Below are 21,282 nucleotides of genomic sequence, written 5' to 3'. Positions count from 1 at the left end.
TCAATGGTTAGAATTAGGGTTTATCTTCTCTATCAAGTTAGCATTCAACAATGCTTTTAGGATCTCATCTCTAACTGCTCGTTCGTCGGGTAAATTTCCAATGAGAATCAAGCTTAATTCGGTAGAAACCCTTCCTCAAGAAAGAAGGGAGGAGCATCAAGTGATGGTTATGAACCCTACAAAATCATCTTCCGGATTAACAACCTCCATAACTTTATCTGCTAAAATATTATTAGCAAAAAAGGGTTGTGTTTGTTTACAGGTGAATTGAGCAATTGTAACTTCTTTATGTGCTTTTGTTTTTTGTTGCTCACCAATCCATATGTATTTTGAACCTGTCTTTTTTTTTTTCAGGAAACTATCTTGCTTAACAAATCAAATTACTGCTTACGATTGTTTATAGTAAATCTTTGCACTTTTTCTTTGTTGGGTTTTATGTTTTAATGGCAATTCTGAAGATATAATGAGTTTTGCCGCTACCCTATCTTATTATATGTGTTTACAAATGGTGTATTATTATTAATCTTTCTTTAATTACTTGTTTACTATAATGGTTTTTTTAAAATGATTATGCCAAAAGGTGAGAATTTGAGGATTGTAATTGTGATTTCAATAGATCTATTGCTAAATGTGTTTGCTTATGAGTGGCTTACATAAGCTGTATGATGTGTTCTATGATGATATGATATGATTATTTGAAACCCTATATGTTTGTTTTAAACTGGATATGCTAATTTTTGTTATTAGATGTTGCTCTCTAGTGTGTTTTTCTATATAACCTAGCTATCTGATGATATGATTACTTGAAATTGAAACCATAAGTTTGTTTATGCTTTTTTTGTTATAATAAGTTTTTTGATACAAATCAAGATTGTTTGTTACATGATGAGACTATGATGGTGATGCTTGATCTGAATATTATCTAAATTTCATCAGATAATTATCTTTGTTGTAATTTCATTCATTTCCAACTAGTTGAGATTGCGGCTTTGGGAGTAACCATTTTTAGCTTAATTTGCAATGGAGAAAATTGCAGAGTCCAAATCGTGTTTGTTCATTTAGTAAAACATTAGCAATTGTTCATTTTAGTTTGGCAATGCTAGATATTTCTCTCAAAATACTAATTTGTTGTTTGTAACAAATTATCACGAAGTTGTTGGCGTCTGATTTTCTGAAATGGTATTATTGTTTTGCTTCAATTCAGTTGCATACTTTTAGGCAGATTGATTCAACTCATGTACTTTTTATACTTTTGGTTTCTCTTTAAGGTTCAGGGACTAGATACTCAACATTCTGGCCTCCTCTCCAATCTCTGTTCTGATTAATGGAGTTGCTTGCGGTTATTTTAGATGTTCTGGAGGTGTTCGGTAGGGGGACCCTCTCTCACCGATCCTATTTGGTATCGCTGAGGATTTTTTCAATAGATGGCTAGCTCATCTGATTGACACGGGCAGATTCTCTCCCATGCACTACACGAGTAATTCTAATTTCCCTTCCCATTTGCTTTACGCTGACGATATGCTTCTATTTGGTAAAGCCTCCAAGAGAAACATCTACTGTATCAAAGAGTTATTCAGTTTCTATGGTTCGATCTCGGGTCAAATGGTTAGCTGGGAAAAATCGGCAATCTACTTTAGTAACAAGATCTCTTGTCTCAGAGCTAATCAGCTCTCCAATATCCTAGGAATCTGGACATCTGACCTGCTTCCTTTGACAAACCGCTTCCTAAGCAAGTTTAGCTCTTGGAAAGGGACCGCTCTTTCCTTTACTGGCAGGCTGACGGTAATAAAATCAGCGTTAGCTGGAGCTCTGATACATTCTTTTATGGTCTACCGGTGGCCTGTTTCGCTCCTTACCAAGCTCAACAAAGCAACTCGAAACTTCCATTGGACGGGGAATCGGGAATCTCGAAAGCTGGTTGCTGTGTTGTGGTCTACTTGTGGTAAAAACATGGATGGCGGAGGCCTGGGTATTCAATAGTTATGTCTTTTCAATTTAGCCTTGCTAGCCAAAATGTGCTGGGAATTGGTGCATGGAGATTCCTTTGTGATTAATCTTCTGAAACAACGCTTCCTATATGGTTCAGGTCAGCCTCGGAGCTATCTGGTCAACTCCTCTGTTTGGATCTCTTGCAAGGCCTGTTTTCTGATTATCAAAAGCCAAGTCAAATGGTGGATTGGTAATGGCTCTTCCCTCAGTTTTTGGACAGATGAATGGATCCTACCTTCGGTGGCGGATCAACTGAACCTGCCTGCAAAGCAGTAAACAGGTATGTATAACTGTGTTAATGACTTCCTTGTTGGGAACCTTTGGGTCAATATTGATTTTTTGCCAGTCAGCATCCGGGAAAATATAACTTAGGTTCGTCGGGGTTTGGATGAATCAGACATTTGTATATGGAAGCCTTTTGTTACATGGCGCTTCACTGTGAAGCAATTCTTTGATCATCTTTCACCTCATGCACCGACGGTTCCCTGCGCTTGGTTCATCTGGAAAAATTTTATCCCTCCTTCGAGATCAGTTTGCTATTGGAAAATCCTATACGGTAAAATGGCGGCCCACGACGTTCTGATAAAATATGGTTTCTGCTACGTTTCCAGATGCATCTTTTGCAAGGGTAGCATAGAATCAATTGACCACCTTTTCATAATTTAGCCATTTGCTTCCACTTTGTGGACTTTTATTAGTAACTGGTTCAGGACGATTATCATCCCGACAGCCGACTTTAATGCATTCTTGGCGGACCTGCAAAATCATCGAATGAGGCGTGCTCTCTCTGCTAACTGGTCTTTGGCGGTTGTAACTTGTCATTGGTTAATCTGGCAAATTCAGAATAAAGCTGTGTTCGAAGATGCACTCCTTTCAATCCAAAATTCAGTCTTTGAGCTCAGACCTCACCTACAGGATTCAGAGTTTGTTGCCAGAAGCCGTCCGCAGATTCGCCTCCATTAAGAAGGCTCACTAAGGGATAAGTGTACCCTGACGTTATCAAGTAATAAAATCTGGACAAGTCCAGGTATCGAATCCACAGGATTTATTTACCACAAGTATCGAGCTACTTGGTCTCAGGTGTTATCTAGGCTGTGTGGGTTTTGAGTTTGTTTTGTTAAGTTAATCTACTTCTAGTTGAATTATGCTACTCCTAGCTAAGTTATACTAATTCGACCTAAGTTATTTTACTCCTAATTAAGTTAAACTACTCCTAGGTGATCTTTCACTAATGCAATTACCCGAAGGAACATGGTATGAACTATAGGTGCCCGCTATGGTTACTTTTTTTTTTACAAAGTACCGTTACTTGGTGTGGTTTTCACCATTGGACAATGGAGCAGAAAATTAAATCCAATGGTGAAAACCACACCAAGTAACGGTAACGATAATAATGAAGATAGATTATTAGGTCAATAAATTAAAAACATAATCTAATTCACTTGTATTCAAGGCGATTAACCCTACTTACCCTCCTGAAGTCTCTAGTGCGTGATTCCCTTGTAAGGCCGAAACTAGATCTAAGGCTCAGCAATTTGGGCTTAATCAACTAAGAGATCGTCAATCTCCTAGGCTCTGACTGGGTCAGATTCAGCTCGCAATATGTGCCTACAAAATTTTTGGGTCTTTTGAATGAGTTAAACCAATTGAATAAAGCGTAAGACAAATATTAAACAAATAATCATAGAAAAAATAAGAGCTAAAATATTATTAAAAGAGAAGTATATTGTCACAGGATACAATTAGCCTAGGATTCATAGACTGTATCAAAGGGTACAAACATGGTAAGATAAAAGGTGATAAGAAAATCCCTTTTAGGGAACTTGTCTACCCTGCAACCGGCTTCCTAGGTCTTAAGGATGGACCTTGAATAATCCTCGATGGACTGAGCTTCGGAGCTTCTTCAATGGAGGTTGAAGGAGGTGGAGGAGGTGGAGAGGATTCTTCAAGGGTGAAAATCTAAGGTAATTTACAATAATGAAAGATGTCTAATTTACAATTAGAAATTCCTATTTATAGACGCAGTTCGGGCCCTCTTTCTGACCTAATTCATATCCTTTTGCATGTGGGAAGTCGTGGGGTCAATCGTGTCTTCGTGTGGCCGGGAATCAATCTTTTGACTGATTCCCGCAGGGCAGCTCGCCGAGCTGGTCTTGCATAGGCCAACTCGTCGCGAGCTGGCCTCTAGCTCGCCCGAGCAGGCCACTGAGGGCCTGCTCGGCGAGGTGGCATAACCAGCTCGACCGAGCTGACATAGCCAGCTCACCGATCTAGCCCCAAAAAGGCCATTTCGAAGAGCGGGATTGCCCAGAACTCCTTGCGCGACTGTTGGATGGCCCAAAACGCAACTTTCATCCGAACTGGTTCCTGTTTTAGCCTGCACATGCACGGAAACTCCAAATTACATTAGTCCCGAGGCTAAATTGACCCGCCAATTGCTTATTTCGAGTAAACACTCTCTTTGTTACGACTTTTGGCGGATCAATTAGCTATAAAAGGTAATTGAATTTTAATGCACATGCTATTTTGGCCATATTTGCCAAAAACTTGATGCGCCTCCATTAAGAAGGCTCACTAAGGGATAAGTGTACCCCGTCGTTATCAAGTAATAAAATCTGGACAAGTCCAGGTATCGAATCCACAGGATTTATTTACCACAAGTATCGAGCTACTTGGTCTCAGGTGTTATCTAGGCTGTGTGGGTTTTGAGTTTGTTTTGTTAAGTTAATCTACTCCTAGTTGAATTATGCTACTCCTAGCTAAGTTATACTGATTCGACCTAAGTTATTCTACTCTTACTTAAGTTATTCTACTCCTAATTAAGTTAAACTACTCCTAGGTGATCTTTCACTATTGCAATTACCCGAAGGAACATGGTATGAACGATAATAATGAAGATAGATTATTAGGTCAATAGATTAAAAACCTAATCTAAGTCACTTGTATTCAAGGCGATTAACCCTACTTAGCCTCCTGAAGTCTCTAGTGCATGATTCCCTTGTAAGGCCGAAACTAGGTCTAAGGCTCAGCAATTTGGGCTTAATCAACTAAGAGGTCGTCAATCTCCTAGGCTCTGACTAGGTTAGATTCAGCTCGCAATATGTACCAACAAAATTTTGGGGCTTTTGAATGAGTTAAACCAATTGAATAAATCGGAAGACAAAGATTAAACAAATAATCATAGAACAAAATAAGAGCTAAAATATTATTAAAGGCGAAGAATATTGTCACAGGATACAATTAGTCTAGGATTCATAGACGGTATCAAAGGGTACAAACATGGTAAGATAAAAGGTGATAAGAAAATCCCTTTCAGGGAACCTGTCTACCCTGTAGCCGGCTTCCTAGGTCTTAAAGACGGACCTTGAATAATCCTCGATGGATTGAGCTTCGGAGCTTCTTCAATGGAGGTTGAAGGAGATGGAGAGGATTCTTCAAGGGTGAAAATCTAAGGTAATTTACAATAATGAAAGATGTCTAATTTACAATTAGAAATTCCTATTTATAGACGCGGTTCGGGCCCTCTTTCTGACCTAATTCATATCCTTTGGCATGTGGGAAGTCGTGGGGTCAATCGTGTCTTCGTGGGGTTAGGAATCAATCTTTTGACTGCACTAGTGGAAAAAAGGCCATTTGCATTGGTCGTTTAGGGCCATTTGCATCGGTTTTTGGGCGATGCAAAAGGTCTCGACGCAAATGAATTTGCATCGGCCGTTGGCCGATGCAAATGAGACTGCATTTGCATCGGTCCTTAAAAGGGCCGATGCAAATGAGACCGCATTTGCGTCGGTCCTTTAAAAGGGCCGATGCATATCATTTGCATCGGCCCTTTTAAAGGACCGACGCAAATGCGGTCTCATTTGCATCGGCCCTTTTAAAGGGCCGATGCAAATGATGCTTTTTCATTTAAAAAAAAATTAATTTGGATTGAATGGAGCTCTGTAATATACAAAATAGCTTTAATTCATATATATTACATGTAGGATTTTCATATACATAAGTATGTAATAGTTAATATTCATAAATAAAGATAATTTAAGAAGCTATCATATACCTTCACAAATGAATTTCTGACACATGTTTTCCACCAGACAATGTTAGGCATTTTCGCTGCATGCCCAAAACATGGATAGTTTTTCGTCATATCTGTATATGCAACTTTAAAGCCCTCGTGCATACGCTTGTAGTCAGGGCATGGGAGTCCAACTGATTTTGCTGCCATACAATAGTAGTCACCAAGCTCACCTTTGTAAGCTATGAGCGTACCAGTGACTTCCACAGTGATACAGCGTAGCTTTAACAGCAGAGACATTGCATCAATAATTCAGCAGGGGTTTCAGAACTGAGAAGAAACTGAAAGCATCTATTGGCAATCTTCAACTTCAGCTTTAAATCAACAATATGCTTAAGACGATAATAAAATCTTGTGGAATAACTGACTTCTGCAGAAAATCTGACTGGATTTGCCACTGCATGAGTAAGAATAATGTGTAATGGAATGCTAAGGTAAATACTTGCATTCTTGCGAGTAAAAAGACAGAGAAAGCATCATAATGGGCTTTACCTATTGGTCAATAAATAGAAAATAATTATTTATTGAAACAATTTGTTTGAGCACATCAATAGTGAAGGCATGAAAAATTTAAAAACAATGACCTTGAAAATGTTAGAGGTGATAAGAGAAACAAAAAACAAAAAGCAACTCGTTTTTGGAACCTTTATTATAAACTGAAGTTTTGGAGTCTCACTGTATTTTTCGTCATGGTACCGAAACCTCTTAAACTAGAAAGTTCATTTTCAAGCCCAAGGAGCATCCACATGTAAAATTGGAAGTAGAGATAAGAAAAAAAAAAACTATCCTTAGAACCTTAAGTGTCAGTTTAAACTTCCGGATTGGTTCATTAATAGAACATAGCAATGAGAAAGGGCTTGTCAATCAAGCAACTCAGTTATTTCTAAGGAACATGTGCCAAAAATAATACAGAGCCACAATTTGCACACTGATTTACATCTTCAATTTCAAAAGCTCAAACATACCAATCAAAGGACATGAACCAAGCATGAGAAAAGCACAAAATGCTGGCGAGTTATATGCCCCGTCAAGGACAACCAAGCATGAAATACTGGAATAGATGCCACAACAATAAATAGAATGGTTGCAAGCTCACCCAACTTAAGACGAAAACAGGCTAAACGTCCATTTTGTTGAACTCCCAATCACTAGATTAAAGTGTTTGGTAAACACTAACCCAAATGCTGCACTTGAAATTTTTGACAGCCAGCATTTAGAAAACTATAAAGGTTCCGATCATTATGTATCCAAAATCATATATCCAAAACCAAAGCTTAAAAAGAATTTTAATATCCACTGCAGTCGTTCAATAAAAGGAACCTTAATCATTTGATGATACAATTGCAATAACCTAATAAATATTTGAACGGTTCGTAATAACTTATGCACTAGTAAAATCAGAAAAACAGGGTTGGGCACCATAAAAATAGCTGGTATTTGCTCAACTTGAACACCAGAAACATGATCGAAACTATAAACAGAAAAATGGCTTATAAACTTGTATTTGATGCACAAATTAAACTCGATCTTTTCTTTTTCTTTCCAGCAAAATTTACCCTGAACTTGAATCAGCCTAAAATTTGCAAGTGTTGAGGATAAATTTAGCCAAATCCAAACAAGTTAGTTTCAGCCCATTTTAAGGCCTCAACTGGAAATGCTGTGAGACCATGAAGCTAAATTTAAATATAATAAATATTTTACTAATCCTGCAACTCCAAAATGATCAAAGGGGCTGCAGTGCATAAAGAAATACAGAACCTCTTCCTTCATTCTCATTCTTTAAAAAAAAAACAAAGAAATAATTTTCATGGACTAAGTACCAAAAACAAACAAATTTCCAGCATCCATTTGGATACACAATAGATTGAAATAAAGCGACATGTGAATTCGACATTATATTTTATGATACAGTAGATGGAAACACATAAATCTCATACAAAAATATGAATATCAAACTCTCATAGAAGCTAAATCAAATCTCCAGTAAATAAATAAAAAAACTAAGTCAATAGAGAAAGTGGGGTCATCGCCCAAATCCAATTGATTCATCTCTCACTCCAGGAACAAATTATGAAAATTCAGTGGAAAGAAACACCTTTGGGAACAAACCAGATAAATGTAAGGGATCAATTAAGGTTAAACAACCAAAGAATAAAAAAGAACAATCAAGTAAAAATTGCAAAGGGCGAACCCGTCGACTAAAAATACATACCCAGAAAGTGAAATGCAAAAGATCAGGTCATTCGAGTCACCAACTTCTTTTAACTCGTTTTTCATTAATCTCACCTCAGGATCTAATAATCAGCAGCAGCAAACATTAAAATCTGCTGTTTAAGATGTGAGGAATCGCCGCCAAGCAGCAGAGGAAGCAAAAGGAAACGGACACCGAGAATCGCGACAAGTATAGGAGATTGAAGAAACTGATGTCGTTGGATAAAATAATGGATACAACTAGTATGTTCTCCCTTTCAAGTGCCATCAACGATTTGTGCTGACAAGAAGAAGACTCGACCGAAAATCAAAGGGTGTGGAAAACGCAGCCTTCCATGGAGATGGGGTTCGATCTTGTGAGAAGAGAAGAGGGAGATGGGTGGCGGTGCAAATGAGAAACAATAACCCTAAAATCCAAATTTGTAGTTAACTTTTTATTTTTACAAATTGATCCCAATTAATTACAAATACCCTCCTCAATGTTCTATTAATTTCTTAAAATTTATATTAGGACTATTTGCATTGGTCTCTTGCAAATGACCGATGCAAATAATACAGTTATTTGCATCGGCCTTTATAAAACAGTCGATGCAAATACTTCAATTGATATTTGCATCGGCCTTTTTTAAAGGACCGATGCAAATAATACAGTTATTTGCATCGGTCCCTATTAAGGGGCCGATGCAAATATTAAATGTCATGGCATTTGCATCGGCCCCAAACAAAGGGCCGATGCAAATGGACCTTTTGCATCACACTTTATAATGGCCGATGCAAATAGGTCGATGCAAATGGCCATTTTTCTACTAGTGCTGATTCCCGCAGGGCAGCTCGCCGAGCTGGCCTTGCATAGGCCAGCTCGTCGGGAGCTGGCCTCCAGCTCGCCCGAGCAGGCCTCTGAGGGCCTGCTCGGCGAGGTGGCATAACCAGCTCAGCGAGCTGGCCTCCAGGGGCCAGCTCGACCGAGCTGACATAGCCAGCTCATCGATCTAGCCCCAAAAATGCCATTTCGATGAGCGGGATTGCCCAGAACTCCTTGCGCGACTGTTGGATGCCCCAAAACGCAACTTTCATCCGAACTCGTTCCCGTTTTTGCCTGCACATGCACGGAAACTCCAAATTACATTAGTCCCGAGGCTAAATTGACCCGCCAATTACTTATTTCGAGTAAACACTCTGTTTGGTGCGACTTTTGGTGGATCAATTAGCTATAAAAGGTAATTGAATTTTAATGCACATGCTATTTTGGCCATATTTGCCAAAAACTTGATGCGCCTCCATTAAGAAGGCTCACTAAGGGATAAGTGTACCACGTCGTTATCAAGTAATAAAATCTGGACAAGTCCAGGTATCGAATCCACAGGATTTATTTACCACAAGTATCGAGCTACTTGGTCTCAGGTGTTATCTAGGCTGTGTGGGTTTTGAGTTTGTTTTGTTATGTTAATCTACTGCGAGTTGAATTATGCTACTCCTAACTAAGTTATACTGAGTCGACCTAAGTTATTCTACTCCTACTTAAGTTATTCTACTCCTAATTAAGTTAAACTACTCCTAGGTGATCTTTCACTATTGCAATTACCCGAAGGAACATGGTATGAACGATAATAATGAAGATAGATTATTAGGTCAATAGATTAAAAACCTAATCTAAGTCACTTGTATTCAAGGCGATTAACCCTACTTAGCCTCCAGAAGTCTCTAGTGCATGATTCCCTTGTAAGACCGAAACTAGGTCTAAGGCTCAGCAATTTGGGCTTAATCAACTAAGAGGTCGTCAATCTCCTAGGCTCTGACTAGGTCAGATTCTGCTCGCAATATGTACCAACAAAATTTTGGGGCTTTTAAATGAGTTAAACCAATTGAATAAATCGGAAGACAAAGATTAAACAAATAATCATAGAACAAAATAAGAGCTAAAATATTATTAAAGGCGAAGAATATTGTCACAGGATACAATTAGCCTAGGATTCATAGACTGTATCAAAAGGTACAAACATGGTAAGATAAAAGGTGATAAGAAAATCCCTTTCAGGGAACCTGTCTACCCTACAGCCGGCTTCCTAGGTCTTAAAGATGGACCTTGAATAATCCTCAATGGATTGAGCTTCGGAGCTTGATGCAGCGGAAATAAACAGACTTTCGTTCTAAACACTTGCTCGCGCACGAACAAAGCTTAAAACCGTCAACTATCGTTGAATCGCGCACGACTAACTCTGAAATTCTTATTAATCGATCACTGCCTTACATAAAGGACCGACGCAAATGCGTATCATTTGCATCGGCCCTTTTAAAGGGCCGATGCAAATGATGCTTTTTCATTTAAAAAAAAATTAATTTGGATTGAATGGAGCTCTGTAATATACAAAATAGCTTTAATTCATATATATTACATGTAGGATTTTCATATACATAAGTATGTAATAGTTAATATTCATAAATAAAGATAATTTAAGAAGCTATCATATACCTTCACAAATGAATTTCTGACACATGTTTTCCACCAGACAATGTTAGGCATTTTCGCTGCATGCCCAAAACATGGATAGTTTTTCGTCATATCTGTATATGCAACTTTAAAGCCCTCGTGCATACGCTTGTAGTCAGGGCATGGGAGTCCAACTGATTTTGCTGCCATACAATAGTAGTCACCAAGCTCACCTTTGTAAGCTATGAGCGTACCAGTGACTTCCACAGTGATACAGCGTAGCTTTAACAGCAGAGACATTGCATCAATAATTCAGCAGGGGTTTCAGAACTGAGAAGAAACTGAAAGCATCTATTGGCAATCTTCAACTTCAGCTTTAAATCAACAATATGCTTAAGACGATAATAAAATCTTGTGGAATAACTGACTTCTGCAGAAAATCTGACTGGATTTGCCACTGCATGAGTAAGAATAATGTGTAATGGAATGCTAAGGTAAATACTTGCATTCTTGCGAGTAAAAAGACAGAGAAAGCATCATAATGGGCTTTACCTATTGGTCAATAAATAGAAAATAATTATTTATTGAAACAATTTGTTTGAGCACATCAATAGTGAAGGCATGAAAAATTTAAAAACAATGACCTTGAAAATGTTAGAGGTGATAAGAGAAACAAAAAACAAAAAGCAACTCGTTTTTGGAACCTTTATTATAAACTGAAGTTTTGGAGTCTCACTGTATTTTTCGTCATGGTACCGAAACCTCTTAAACTAGAAAGTTCATTTTCAAGCCCAAGGAGCATCCACATGTAAAATTGGAAGTAGAGATAAGAAAAAAAAAACTATCCTTAGAACCTTAAGTGTCAGTTTAAACTTCCGGATTGGTTCATTAATAGAACATAGCAATGAGAAAGGGCTTGTCAATCAAGCAACTCAGTTATTTCTAAGGAACATGTGCCAAAAATAATACAGAGCCACAATTTGCACACTGATTTACATCTTCAATTTCAAAAGCTCAAACATACCAATCAAAGGACATGAACCAAGCATGAGAAAAGCACAAAATGCTGGCGAGTTATATGCCCCGTCAAGGACAACCAAGCATGAAATACTGGAATAGATGCCACAACAATAAATAGAATGGTTGCAAGCTCACCCAACTTAAGACGAAAACAGGCTAAACGTCCATTTTGTTGAACTCCCAATCACTAGATTAAAGTGTTTGGTAAACACTAACCCAAATGCTGCACTTGAAATTTTTGACAGCCAGCATTTAGAAAACTATAAAGGTTCCGATCATTATGTATCCAAAATCATATATCCAAAACCAAAGCTTAAAAAGAATTTTAATATCCACTGCAGTCGTTCAATAAAAGGAACCTTAATCATTTGATGATACAATTGCAATAACCTAATAAATATTTGAACGGTTCGTAATAACTTATGCACTAGTAAAATCAGAAAAACAGGGTTGGGCACCATAAAAATAGCTGGTATTTGCTCAACTTGAACACCAGAAACATGATCGAAACTATAAACAGAAAAATGGCTTATAAACTTGTATTTGATGCACAAATTAAACTCGATCTTTTCTTTTTCTTTCCAGCAAAATTTACCCTGAACTTGAATCAGCCTAAAATTTGCAAGTGTTGAGGATAAATTTAGCCAAATCCAAACAAGTTAGTTTCAGCCCATTTTAAGGCCTCAACTGGAAATGCTGTGAGACCATGAAGCTAAATTTAAATATAATAAATATTTTACTAATCCTGCAACTCCAAAATGATCAAAGGGGCTGCAGTGCATAAAGAAATACAGAACCTCTTCCTTCATTCTCATTCTTTAAAAAAAAAACAAAGAAATAATTTTCATGGACTAAGTACCAAAAACAAACAAATTTCCAGCATCCATTTGGATACACAATAGATTGAAATAAAGCGACATGTGAATTCGACATTATATTTTATGATACAGTAGATGGAAACACATAAATCTCATACAAAAATATGAATATCAAACTCTCATAGAAGCTAAATCAAATCTCCAGTAAATAAATAAAAAAACTAAGTCAATAGAGAAAGTGGGGTCATCGCCCAAATCCAATTGATTCATCTCTCACTCCAGGAACAAATTATGAAAATTCAGTGGAAAGAAACACCTTTGGGAACAAACCAGATAAATGTAAGGGATCAATTAAGGTTAAACAACCAAAGAATAAAAAAGAACAATCAAGTAAAAATTGCAAAGGGCGAACCCGTCGACTAAAAATACATACCCAGAAAGTGAAATGCAAAAGATCAGGTCATTCGAGTCACCAACTTCTTTTAACTCGTTTTTCATTAATCTCACCTCAGGATCTAATAATCAGCAGCAGCAAACATTAAAATCTGCTGTTTAAGATGTGAGGAATCGCCGCCAAGCAGCAGAGGAAGCAAAAGGAAACGGACACCGAGAATCGCGACAAGTATAGGAGATTGAAGAAACTGATGTCGTTGGATAAAATAATGGATACAACTAGTATGTTCTCCCTTTCAAGTGCCATCAACGATTTGTGCTGACAAGAAGAAGACTCGACCGAAAATCAAAGGGTGTGGAAAACGCAGCCTTCCATGGAGATGGGGTTCGATCTTGTGAGAAGAGAAGAGGGAGATGGGTGGCGGTGCAAATGAGAAACAATAACCCTAAAATCCAAATTTGTAGTTAACTTTTTATTTTTACAAATTGATCCCAATTAATTACAAATACCCTCCTCAATGTTCTATTAATTTCTTAAAATTTATATTAGGACTATTTGCATTGGTCTCTTGCAAATGACCGATGCAAATAATACAGTTATTTGCATCGGCCCTTATAAAACAGTCGATGCAAATACTTCAATTGATATTTGCATCGGCCTTTTTTAAAGGACCGATGCAAATAATACAGTTATTTGCATCGGTCCCTATTAAGGGGCCGATGCAAATATTAAATGTCATGGCATTTGCATCGGCCCCAAACAAAGGGCCGATGCAAATGGACCTTTTGCATCACACTTTATAATGGCCGATGCAAATAGGTCGATGCAAATGGCCATTTTTCTACTAGTGCTGATTCCCGCAGGGCAGCTCGCCGAGCTGGCCTTGCATAGGCCAGCTCGTCGGGAGCTGGCCTCCAGCTCGCCCGAGCAGGCCTCTGAGGGCCTGCTCGGCGAGGTGGCATAACCAGCTCAGCGAGCTGGCCTCCACGGGCCAGCTCGACCGAGCTGACATAGCCAGCTCATCGATCTAGCCCCAAAAATGCCATTTCGATGAGCGGGATTGCCCAGAACTCCTTGCGCGACTGTTGGATGCCCCAAAACGCAACTTTCATCCGAACTCGTTCCCGTTTTTGCCTGCACATGCACGGAAACTCCAAATTACATTAGTCCCGAGGCTAAATTGACCCGCCAATTACTTATTTCGAGTAAACACTCTGTTTGGTGCGACTTTTGGTGGATCAATTAGCTATAAAAGGTAATTGAATTTTAATGCACATGCTATTTTGGCCATATTTGCCAAAAACTTGATGCGCCTCCATTAAGAAGGCTCACTAAGGGATAAGTGTACCACGTCGTTATCAAGTAATAAAATCTGGACAAGTCCAGGTATCGAATCCACAGGATTTATTTACCACAAGTATCGAGCTACTTGGTCTCAGGTGTTATCTAGGCTGTGTGGGTTTTGAGTTTGTTTTGTTATGTTAATCTACTGCGAGTTGAATTATGCTACTCCTAACTAAGTTATACTGAGTCGACCTAAGTTATTCTACTCCTACTTAAGTTATTCTACTCCTAATTAAGTTAAACTACTCCTAGGTGATCTTTCACTATTGCAATTACCCGAAGGAACATGGTATGAACGATAATAATGAAGATAGATTATTAGGTCAATAGATTAAAAACCTAATCTAAGTCACTTGTATTCAAGGCGATTAACCCTACTTAGCCTCCTGAAGTCTCTAGTGCATGATTCCCTTGTAAGGCCGAAACTAGGTCTAAGGCTCAGCAATTTGGGCTTAATCAACTAAGAGGTCGTCAATCTCCTAGGCTCTGACTAGGTCAGATTCTGCTCGCAATATGTACCAACAAAATTTTGGGGCTTTTAAATGAGTTAAACCAATTGAATAAATCGGAAGACAAAGATTAAACAAATAATCATAGAACAAAATAAGAGCTAAAATATTATTAAAGGCGAAGAATATTGTCACAGGATACAATTAGCCTAGGATTCATAGACTGTATCAAAAGGTACAAACATGGTAAGATAAAAGGTGATAAGAAAATCCCTTTCAGGGAACCTGTCTACCCTACAGCCGGCTTCCTAGGTCTTAAAGATGGACCTTGAATAATCCTCAATGGATTGAGCTTCGGAGCTTGATGCAGCGGAAATAAACAGACTTTCGTTCTAAACACTTTCTCGCGCACGAACAAAGCTTAAAACCGTCAACTATCGTTGAATCGCGCACGACTAACTCTGAAATTCTTATTAATCGATCACTGCCTTACATAAAGGACCGACGCAAATGCGTATCATTTGCATCGGCCCTTTTAAAGGGCCGATGCAAATGATGCTTTTTCATTTAAAAAAAAATTAATTTGGATTGAATGGAGCTCTGTAATATACAAAATAGCTTTAATTCATATATATTACATGTAGGATTTTCATATACATAAGTATGTAATAGTTAATATTCATAAATAAAGATAATTTAAGAAGCTATCATATACCTTCACAAATGAATTTCTGACACATGTTTTCCACCAGACAATGTTAGGCATTTTCGCTGCATGCCCAAAACATGGATAGTTTTTCGTCATATCTGTATATGCAACTTTAAAGCCCTCGTGCATACGCTTGTAGTCAGGGCATGGGAGTCCAACTGATTTTGCTGCCATACAATAGTAGTCACCAAGCTCACCTTTGTAAGCTATGAGCGTACCAGTGACTTCCACAGTGATACAGCGTAGCTTTAACAGCAGAGACATTGCATCAATAATTCAGCAGGGGTTTCAGAACTGAGAAGAAACTGAAAGCATCTATTGGCAATCTTCAACTTCAGCTTTAAATCAACAATATGCTTAAGACGATAATAAAATCTTGTGGAATAACTGACTTCTGCAGAAAATCTGACTGGATTTGCCACTGCATGAGTAAGAATAATGTGTAATGGAATGCTAATGTAAATACTTGCATTCTTGCGAGTAAAAAGACAGAGAAAGCATCATAATGGGCTTTACCTATTGGTCAATAAATAGAAAATAATTATTTATTGAAACAATTTGTTTGAGCACATCAATAGTGAAGGCATGAAAAATTTAAAAACAATGACCTTGAAAATGTTAGAGGTGATAAGAGAAACAAAAAACAAAAAGCAACTCGTTTTTGGAACCTTTATTATAAACTGAAGTTTTGGAGTCTCACTGTATTTTTCGTCATGGTACCGAAACCTCTTAAACTAGAAAGTTCATTTTCAAGCCCAAGGAGCATCCACATGTAAAATTGGAAGTAGAGATAAGAAAAAAAAAACTATCCTTAGAACCTTAAGTGTCAGTTTAAACTTCCGGATTGGTTCATTAATAGAACATAGCAATGAGAAAGGGCTTGTCAATCAAGCAACTCAGTTATTTCTAAGGAACATGTGCCAAAAATAATACAGAGCCACAATTTGCACACTGATTTACATCTTCAATTTCAAAAGCTCAAACATACCAATCAAAGGACATGAACCAAGCATGAGAAAAGCACAAAATGCTGGCGAGTTATATGCCCCGTCAAGGACAACCAAGCATGAAATACTGGAATAGATGCCACAACAATAAATAGAATGGTTGCAAGCTCACCCAACTTAAGACGAAAACAGGCTAAACGTCCATTTTGTTGAACTCCCAATCACTAGATTAAAGTGTTTGGTAAACACTAACCCAAATGCTGCACTTGAAATTTTTGACAGCCAGCATTTAGAAAACTATAAAGGTTCCGATCATTATGTATCCAAAATCATATATCCAAAACCAAAGCTTAAAAAGAATTTTAATATCCACTGCAGTCGTTCAATAAAAGGAACCTTAATCATTTGATGATACAATTGCAATAACCTAATAAATATTTGAACGGTTCGTAATAACTTATGCACTAGTAAAATCAGAAAAACAGGGTTGGGCACCATAAAAATAGCTGGTATTTGCTCAACTTGAACACCAGAAACATGATCGAAACTATAAACAGAAAAATGGCTTATAAACTTGTATTTGATGCACAAATTAAACTCGATCTTTTCTTTTTCTTTCCAGCAAAATTTACCCTGAACTTGAATCAGCCTAAAATTTGCAAGTGTTGAGGATAAATTTAGCCAAATCCAAACAAGTTAGTTTCAGCCCATTTTAAGGCCTCAACTGGAAATGCTGTGAGACCATGAAGCTAAATTTAAATATAATAAATATTTTACTAATCCTGCAACTCCAAAATGATCAAAGGGGCTGCAGTGCATAAAGAAATACAGAACCTCTTCCTTCATTCTCATTCTTTAAAAAAAAAACAAAGAAATAATTTTCATGGACTAAGTACCAAAAACAAACAAATTTCCAGCATCCATTTGGATACACAATAGATTGAAATAAAGCGACATGTGAATTCGACATTATATTTTATGATACAGTAGATGGAAACACATAAATCTCATACAAAAATATGAATATCAAACTCTCATAGAAGCTAAATCAAATCTCCAGTAAATAAATAAAAAAACTAAGTCAATAGAGAAAGTGGGGTCATCGCCCAAATCCAATTGATTCATCTCTCACTCCAGGAACAAATTATGAAAATTCAGTGGAAAGAAACACCTTTGGGAACAAACCAGATAAATGTAAGGGATCAATTAAGGTTAAACAACCAAAGAATAAAAAAGAACAATCAAGTAAAAATTGCAAAGGGCGAACCCGTCGACTAAAAATACATACCCAGAAAGTGAAATGCAAAAGATCAGGTCATTCGAGTCACCAACTTCTTTTAACTCGTTTTTCATTAATCTCACCTCAGGATCTAATAATCAGCAGCAGCAAACATTAAAATCTGCTGTTTAAGATGTGAGGAATCGCCGCCAAGCAGCAGAGGAAGCAAAAGGAAACGGACACCGAGAATCGCGACAAGTATAGGAGATTGAAGAAACTGATGTCGTTGGATAAAATAATGGATACAACTAGTATGTTCTCCCTTTCAAGTGCCATCAACGATTTGTGCTGACAAGAAGAAGACTCGACCGAAAATCAAAGGGTGTGGAAAACGCAGCCTTCCATGGAGATGGGGTTCGATCTTGTGAGAAGAGAAGAGGGAGATGGGTGGCGGTGCAAATGAGAAACAATAACCCTAAAATCCAAATTTGTAGTTAACTTTTTATTTTTACAAATTGATCCCAATTAATTACAAATACCCTCCTCAATGTTCTATTAATTTCTTAAAATTTATATTAGGACTATTTGCATTGGTCTCTTGCAAATGACCGATGCAAATAATACAGTTATTTGCATCGGCCCTTATAAAACAGTCGATGCAAATACTTCAATTGATATTTGCATCGGCCTTTTTTAAAGGACCGATGCAAATAATACAGTTATTTGCATCGGTCCCTATTAAGGGGCCGATGCAAATATTAAATGTCATGGCATTTGCATCGGCCCCAAACAAAGGGCCGATGCAAATGGACCTTTTGCATCACACTTTATAATGGCCGATGCAAATAGGTCGATGCAAATGGCCATTTTTCTACTAGTGCTGATTCCCGCAGGGCAGCTCGCCGAGCTGGCCTTGCATAGGCCAGCTCGTCGGGAGCTGGCCTCCAGCTCGCCCGAGCAGGCCTCTGAGGGCCTGCTCAGCGAGGTGGCATAACCAGCTCAGCGAGCTGGCCTCCAGGGGCCAGCTCGACCGAGCTGACATAGCCAGCTCATCGATCTAGCCCCAAAAATGCCATTTCGATGAGCGGGATTGCCCAGAACTCCTTGCGCGACTGTTGGATGCCCCAAAACGCAACTTTCATCCGAACTCGTTCCCGTTTTTGCCTGCACATGCACGGAAACTCCAAATTACATTAGTCCCGAGGCTAAATTGACCCGCCAATTACTTATTTCGAGTAAACACTCTGTTTGGTGCGACTTTTGGTGGATCAATTAGCTATAAAAGGTAATTGAATTTTAATGCACATGCTATTTTGGCCATATTTGCCAAAAACTTGATGCGCCTCCATTAAGAAGGCTCACTAAGGGATAAGTGTACCACGTCGTTATCAAGTAATAAAATCTGGACAAGTCCAGGTATCGAATCCACAGGATTTATTTACCACAAGTATCGAGCTACTTGGTCTCATGTGTTATCTAGGCTGTGTGGGTTTTGAGTTTGTTTTGTTATGTTAATCTACTGCGAGTTGAATTATGCTACTCCTAACTAAGTTATACTGAGTCGACCTAAGTTATTCTACTCCTACTTAAGTTATTCTACTCCTAATTAAGTTAAACTACTCCTAGGTGATCTTTCACTATTGCAATTACCCGAAGGAACATGGTATGAACGATAATAATGAAGATAGATTATTAGGTCAATAGATTAAAAACCTAATCTAAGTCACTTGTATTCAAGGCGATTAACCCTACTTAGCCTCCTGAAGTCTCTAGTGCATGATTCCCTTGTAAGGCCGAAACTAGGTCTAAGGCTCAGCAATTTGGGCTTAATCAACTAAGAGGTCGTCAATCTCCTAGGCTCTGACTAGGTCAGATTCTGCTCGCAATATGTACCAACAAAATTTTGGGGCTTTTAAATGAGTTAAACCAATTGAATAAAGCGTAAGACAAAGATTAAACAAATAATCATAGAACAAAATAAGAGCTAAAATATTATTAAAGGCGAAGAATATTGTCACAGGATACAATTAGCCTAGGATTCATAGACTGTATCAAAAGGTACAAACATGGTAAGATAAAAGGTGATAAGAAAATCCCTTTCAGGGAACCTGTCTACCCTACAGCCGGCTTCCTAGGTCTTAAAGATGGACCTTGAATAATCCTCAATGGATTGAGCTTCGGAGCTTGATGCAGCGGAAATAAACAGACTTTCGTTCTAAACACTTGCTCGCGCACGAACAAAGCTTAAAACCGTCAACTATCGTTGAATCGCGCACGACTAACTCTGAAATTCTTATTAATCGATCACTGCCTTACATAAGGTGGAGGTCGAGCCTTTATATAGGCTGACAAAATAAAACCTAATCCGAAACCTAAAAGGAAAAGGAAAACAACAAAATAAGAAAAGTGCGCTAAAACACAAAAAGGCCGATTTGAGGCCCTAAACGGCCTCGGATGGCTAAAAAACACGTCCACCATTGGTCCATGGACCTATGGGTTTGATTCAATGGGCCGAATCCAACAAAATTAGGGTCCGAAATCGCTAAATTCCAACAACCCGTTTTATCTTCAAAATTTCAGTTTCGGGTCCGTTTTCTCCAAATAGTTTAAGGCCCGCTCCACTTCATCATTCTCCCCTGGGTGAACAGAATTTGCCCTCGAATTGTCATCATCAGAAGAATCGCCAGAAAACGGAATTAGGTGCTTCACATTAAAAACATCTGCGGTGCGAATATGACTAGGCAATTTCAACCGGTAAGCATTTGGGTTGATTTTCTCCACAATCTCCAAAGGCCCTATCTTCTTAGCAGACAACTTGTTATAATCTCCCACGGAGTATCTTTCCTTAGTCAAAACAGCCCAAACAAAATCCCCAACTTCAAATTCTACGTGGCGGCGCTTCGTATCCGCATGTTTCTTGTAATTGCTTGCTGCCGTCACAAGATTATCATGAACTTGCTTATGTACTTCCACCAAGCTGTTCACAAAACTTTCTGCCTTCCCATGCACGCGTGTCTCATCTGGCAATGACACCAAATCCAGTGGGCTTCGAGGAACAACAGAATAAACCACAGCAAAAGGGCTGAAACCCGTACTGCGATTAACAGCATGGTTGTGTGCAAACTCAGCTTTGCTCAACACTACATCCCAAGTCTTAGCCTTATCACCAATCAAACAACGCAACAGATTGCCTAAGGACCGATTCACAACTTCAGTCTGCCCATCAGTTTGAGGATGGTAGGCACTACTAAAATTCAATTGCGTATTGACCATTTTCCACAAACTCCGCCAAAAGTGACTAACAAATCGAGTGTCCCGGTCAGACACAATGGATGCTGGCAAGCCGTGCAGCTTGTAAACCTCTCGGAAGAATAATTGAGCTACTTGAACAGCATCAGTTGTTTTTTTACAAGGAATAAAGTGTACCATTTTAGAAAAACGATCCACCACAACAAAAATAGAATCATTACCCCGTTGTGTACGCGGTAACCCCAACACGAAGTCCATACTGATGTCTGTCCACGGCTGTGTAGGAACAGGAAGTGGACGATACAATCCTGCATTAGTAGCTGTTCCCTTCGAAACTTGACACACGCGACACCTTTGTACCAATTTCTCCACTTCTTTCCTGATAGAAGGCCAGAAGTAATTGGCCTGAACCAACTGCAAGGTACGATCCCGG

General features: G+C 38.4%; 1 long non-coding RNA gene across 5 annotated transcripts; it reads right to left on the bottom strand.

Moving 5' to 3' along the window:
* Positions 1-3,675: 3,675 nt before the first annotated feature.
* Positions 3,676-13,542, bottom strand: LOC136232780 (uncharacterized). 5 transcript variants are annotated; one of them, XR_010690610.1, is made up of 4 exons: positions 12,972-13,536; positions 10,743-11,157; positions 6,044-6,458; positions 3,676-4,366 (listed from the first exon to the last, which is right to left on the bottom strand). It is a non-coding gene; the product is annotated as an uncharacterized lncRNA (long non-coding RNA). The 5 variants fall into 5 exon arrangements; XR_010690609.1 differs by lacking the exon at positions 3,676-4,366 and adding an exon at positions 7,158-7,245 and having other exon boundaries at positions 5,944-6,458; positions 12,972-13,542; XR_010690608.1 differs by lacking the exon at positions 3,676-4,366 and having other exon boundaries at positions 5,944-6,458; positions 12,972-13,534.
* Positions 13,543-21,282: the final 7,740 nt, after the last annotated feature.

The sequence above is a fragment of the Euphorbia lathyris genome, chromosome 6 (genome assembly GCF_963576675.1).
Source record: "Euphorbia lathyris chromosome 6, ddEupLath1.1, whole genome shotgun sequence".
Classification (NCBI taxonomy): domain Eukaryota; kingdom Viridiplantae; phylum Streptophyta; class Magnoliopsida; order Malpighiales; family Euphorbiaceae; genus Euphorbia; species Euphorbia lathyris.
This window is presented reverse-complemented; position numbering and strand designations above follow the sequence as displayed.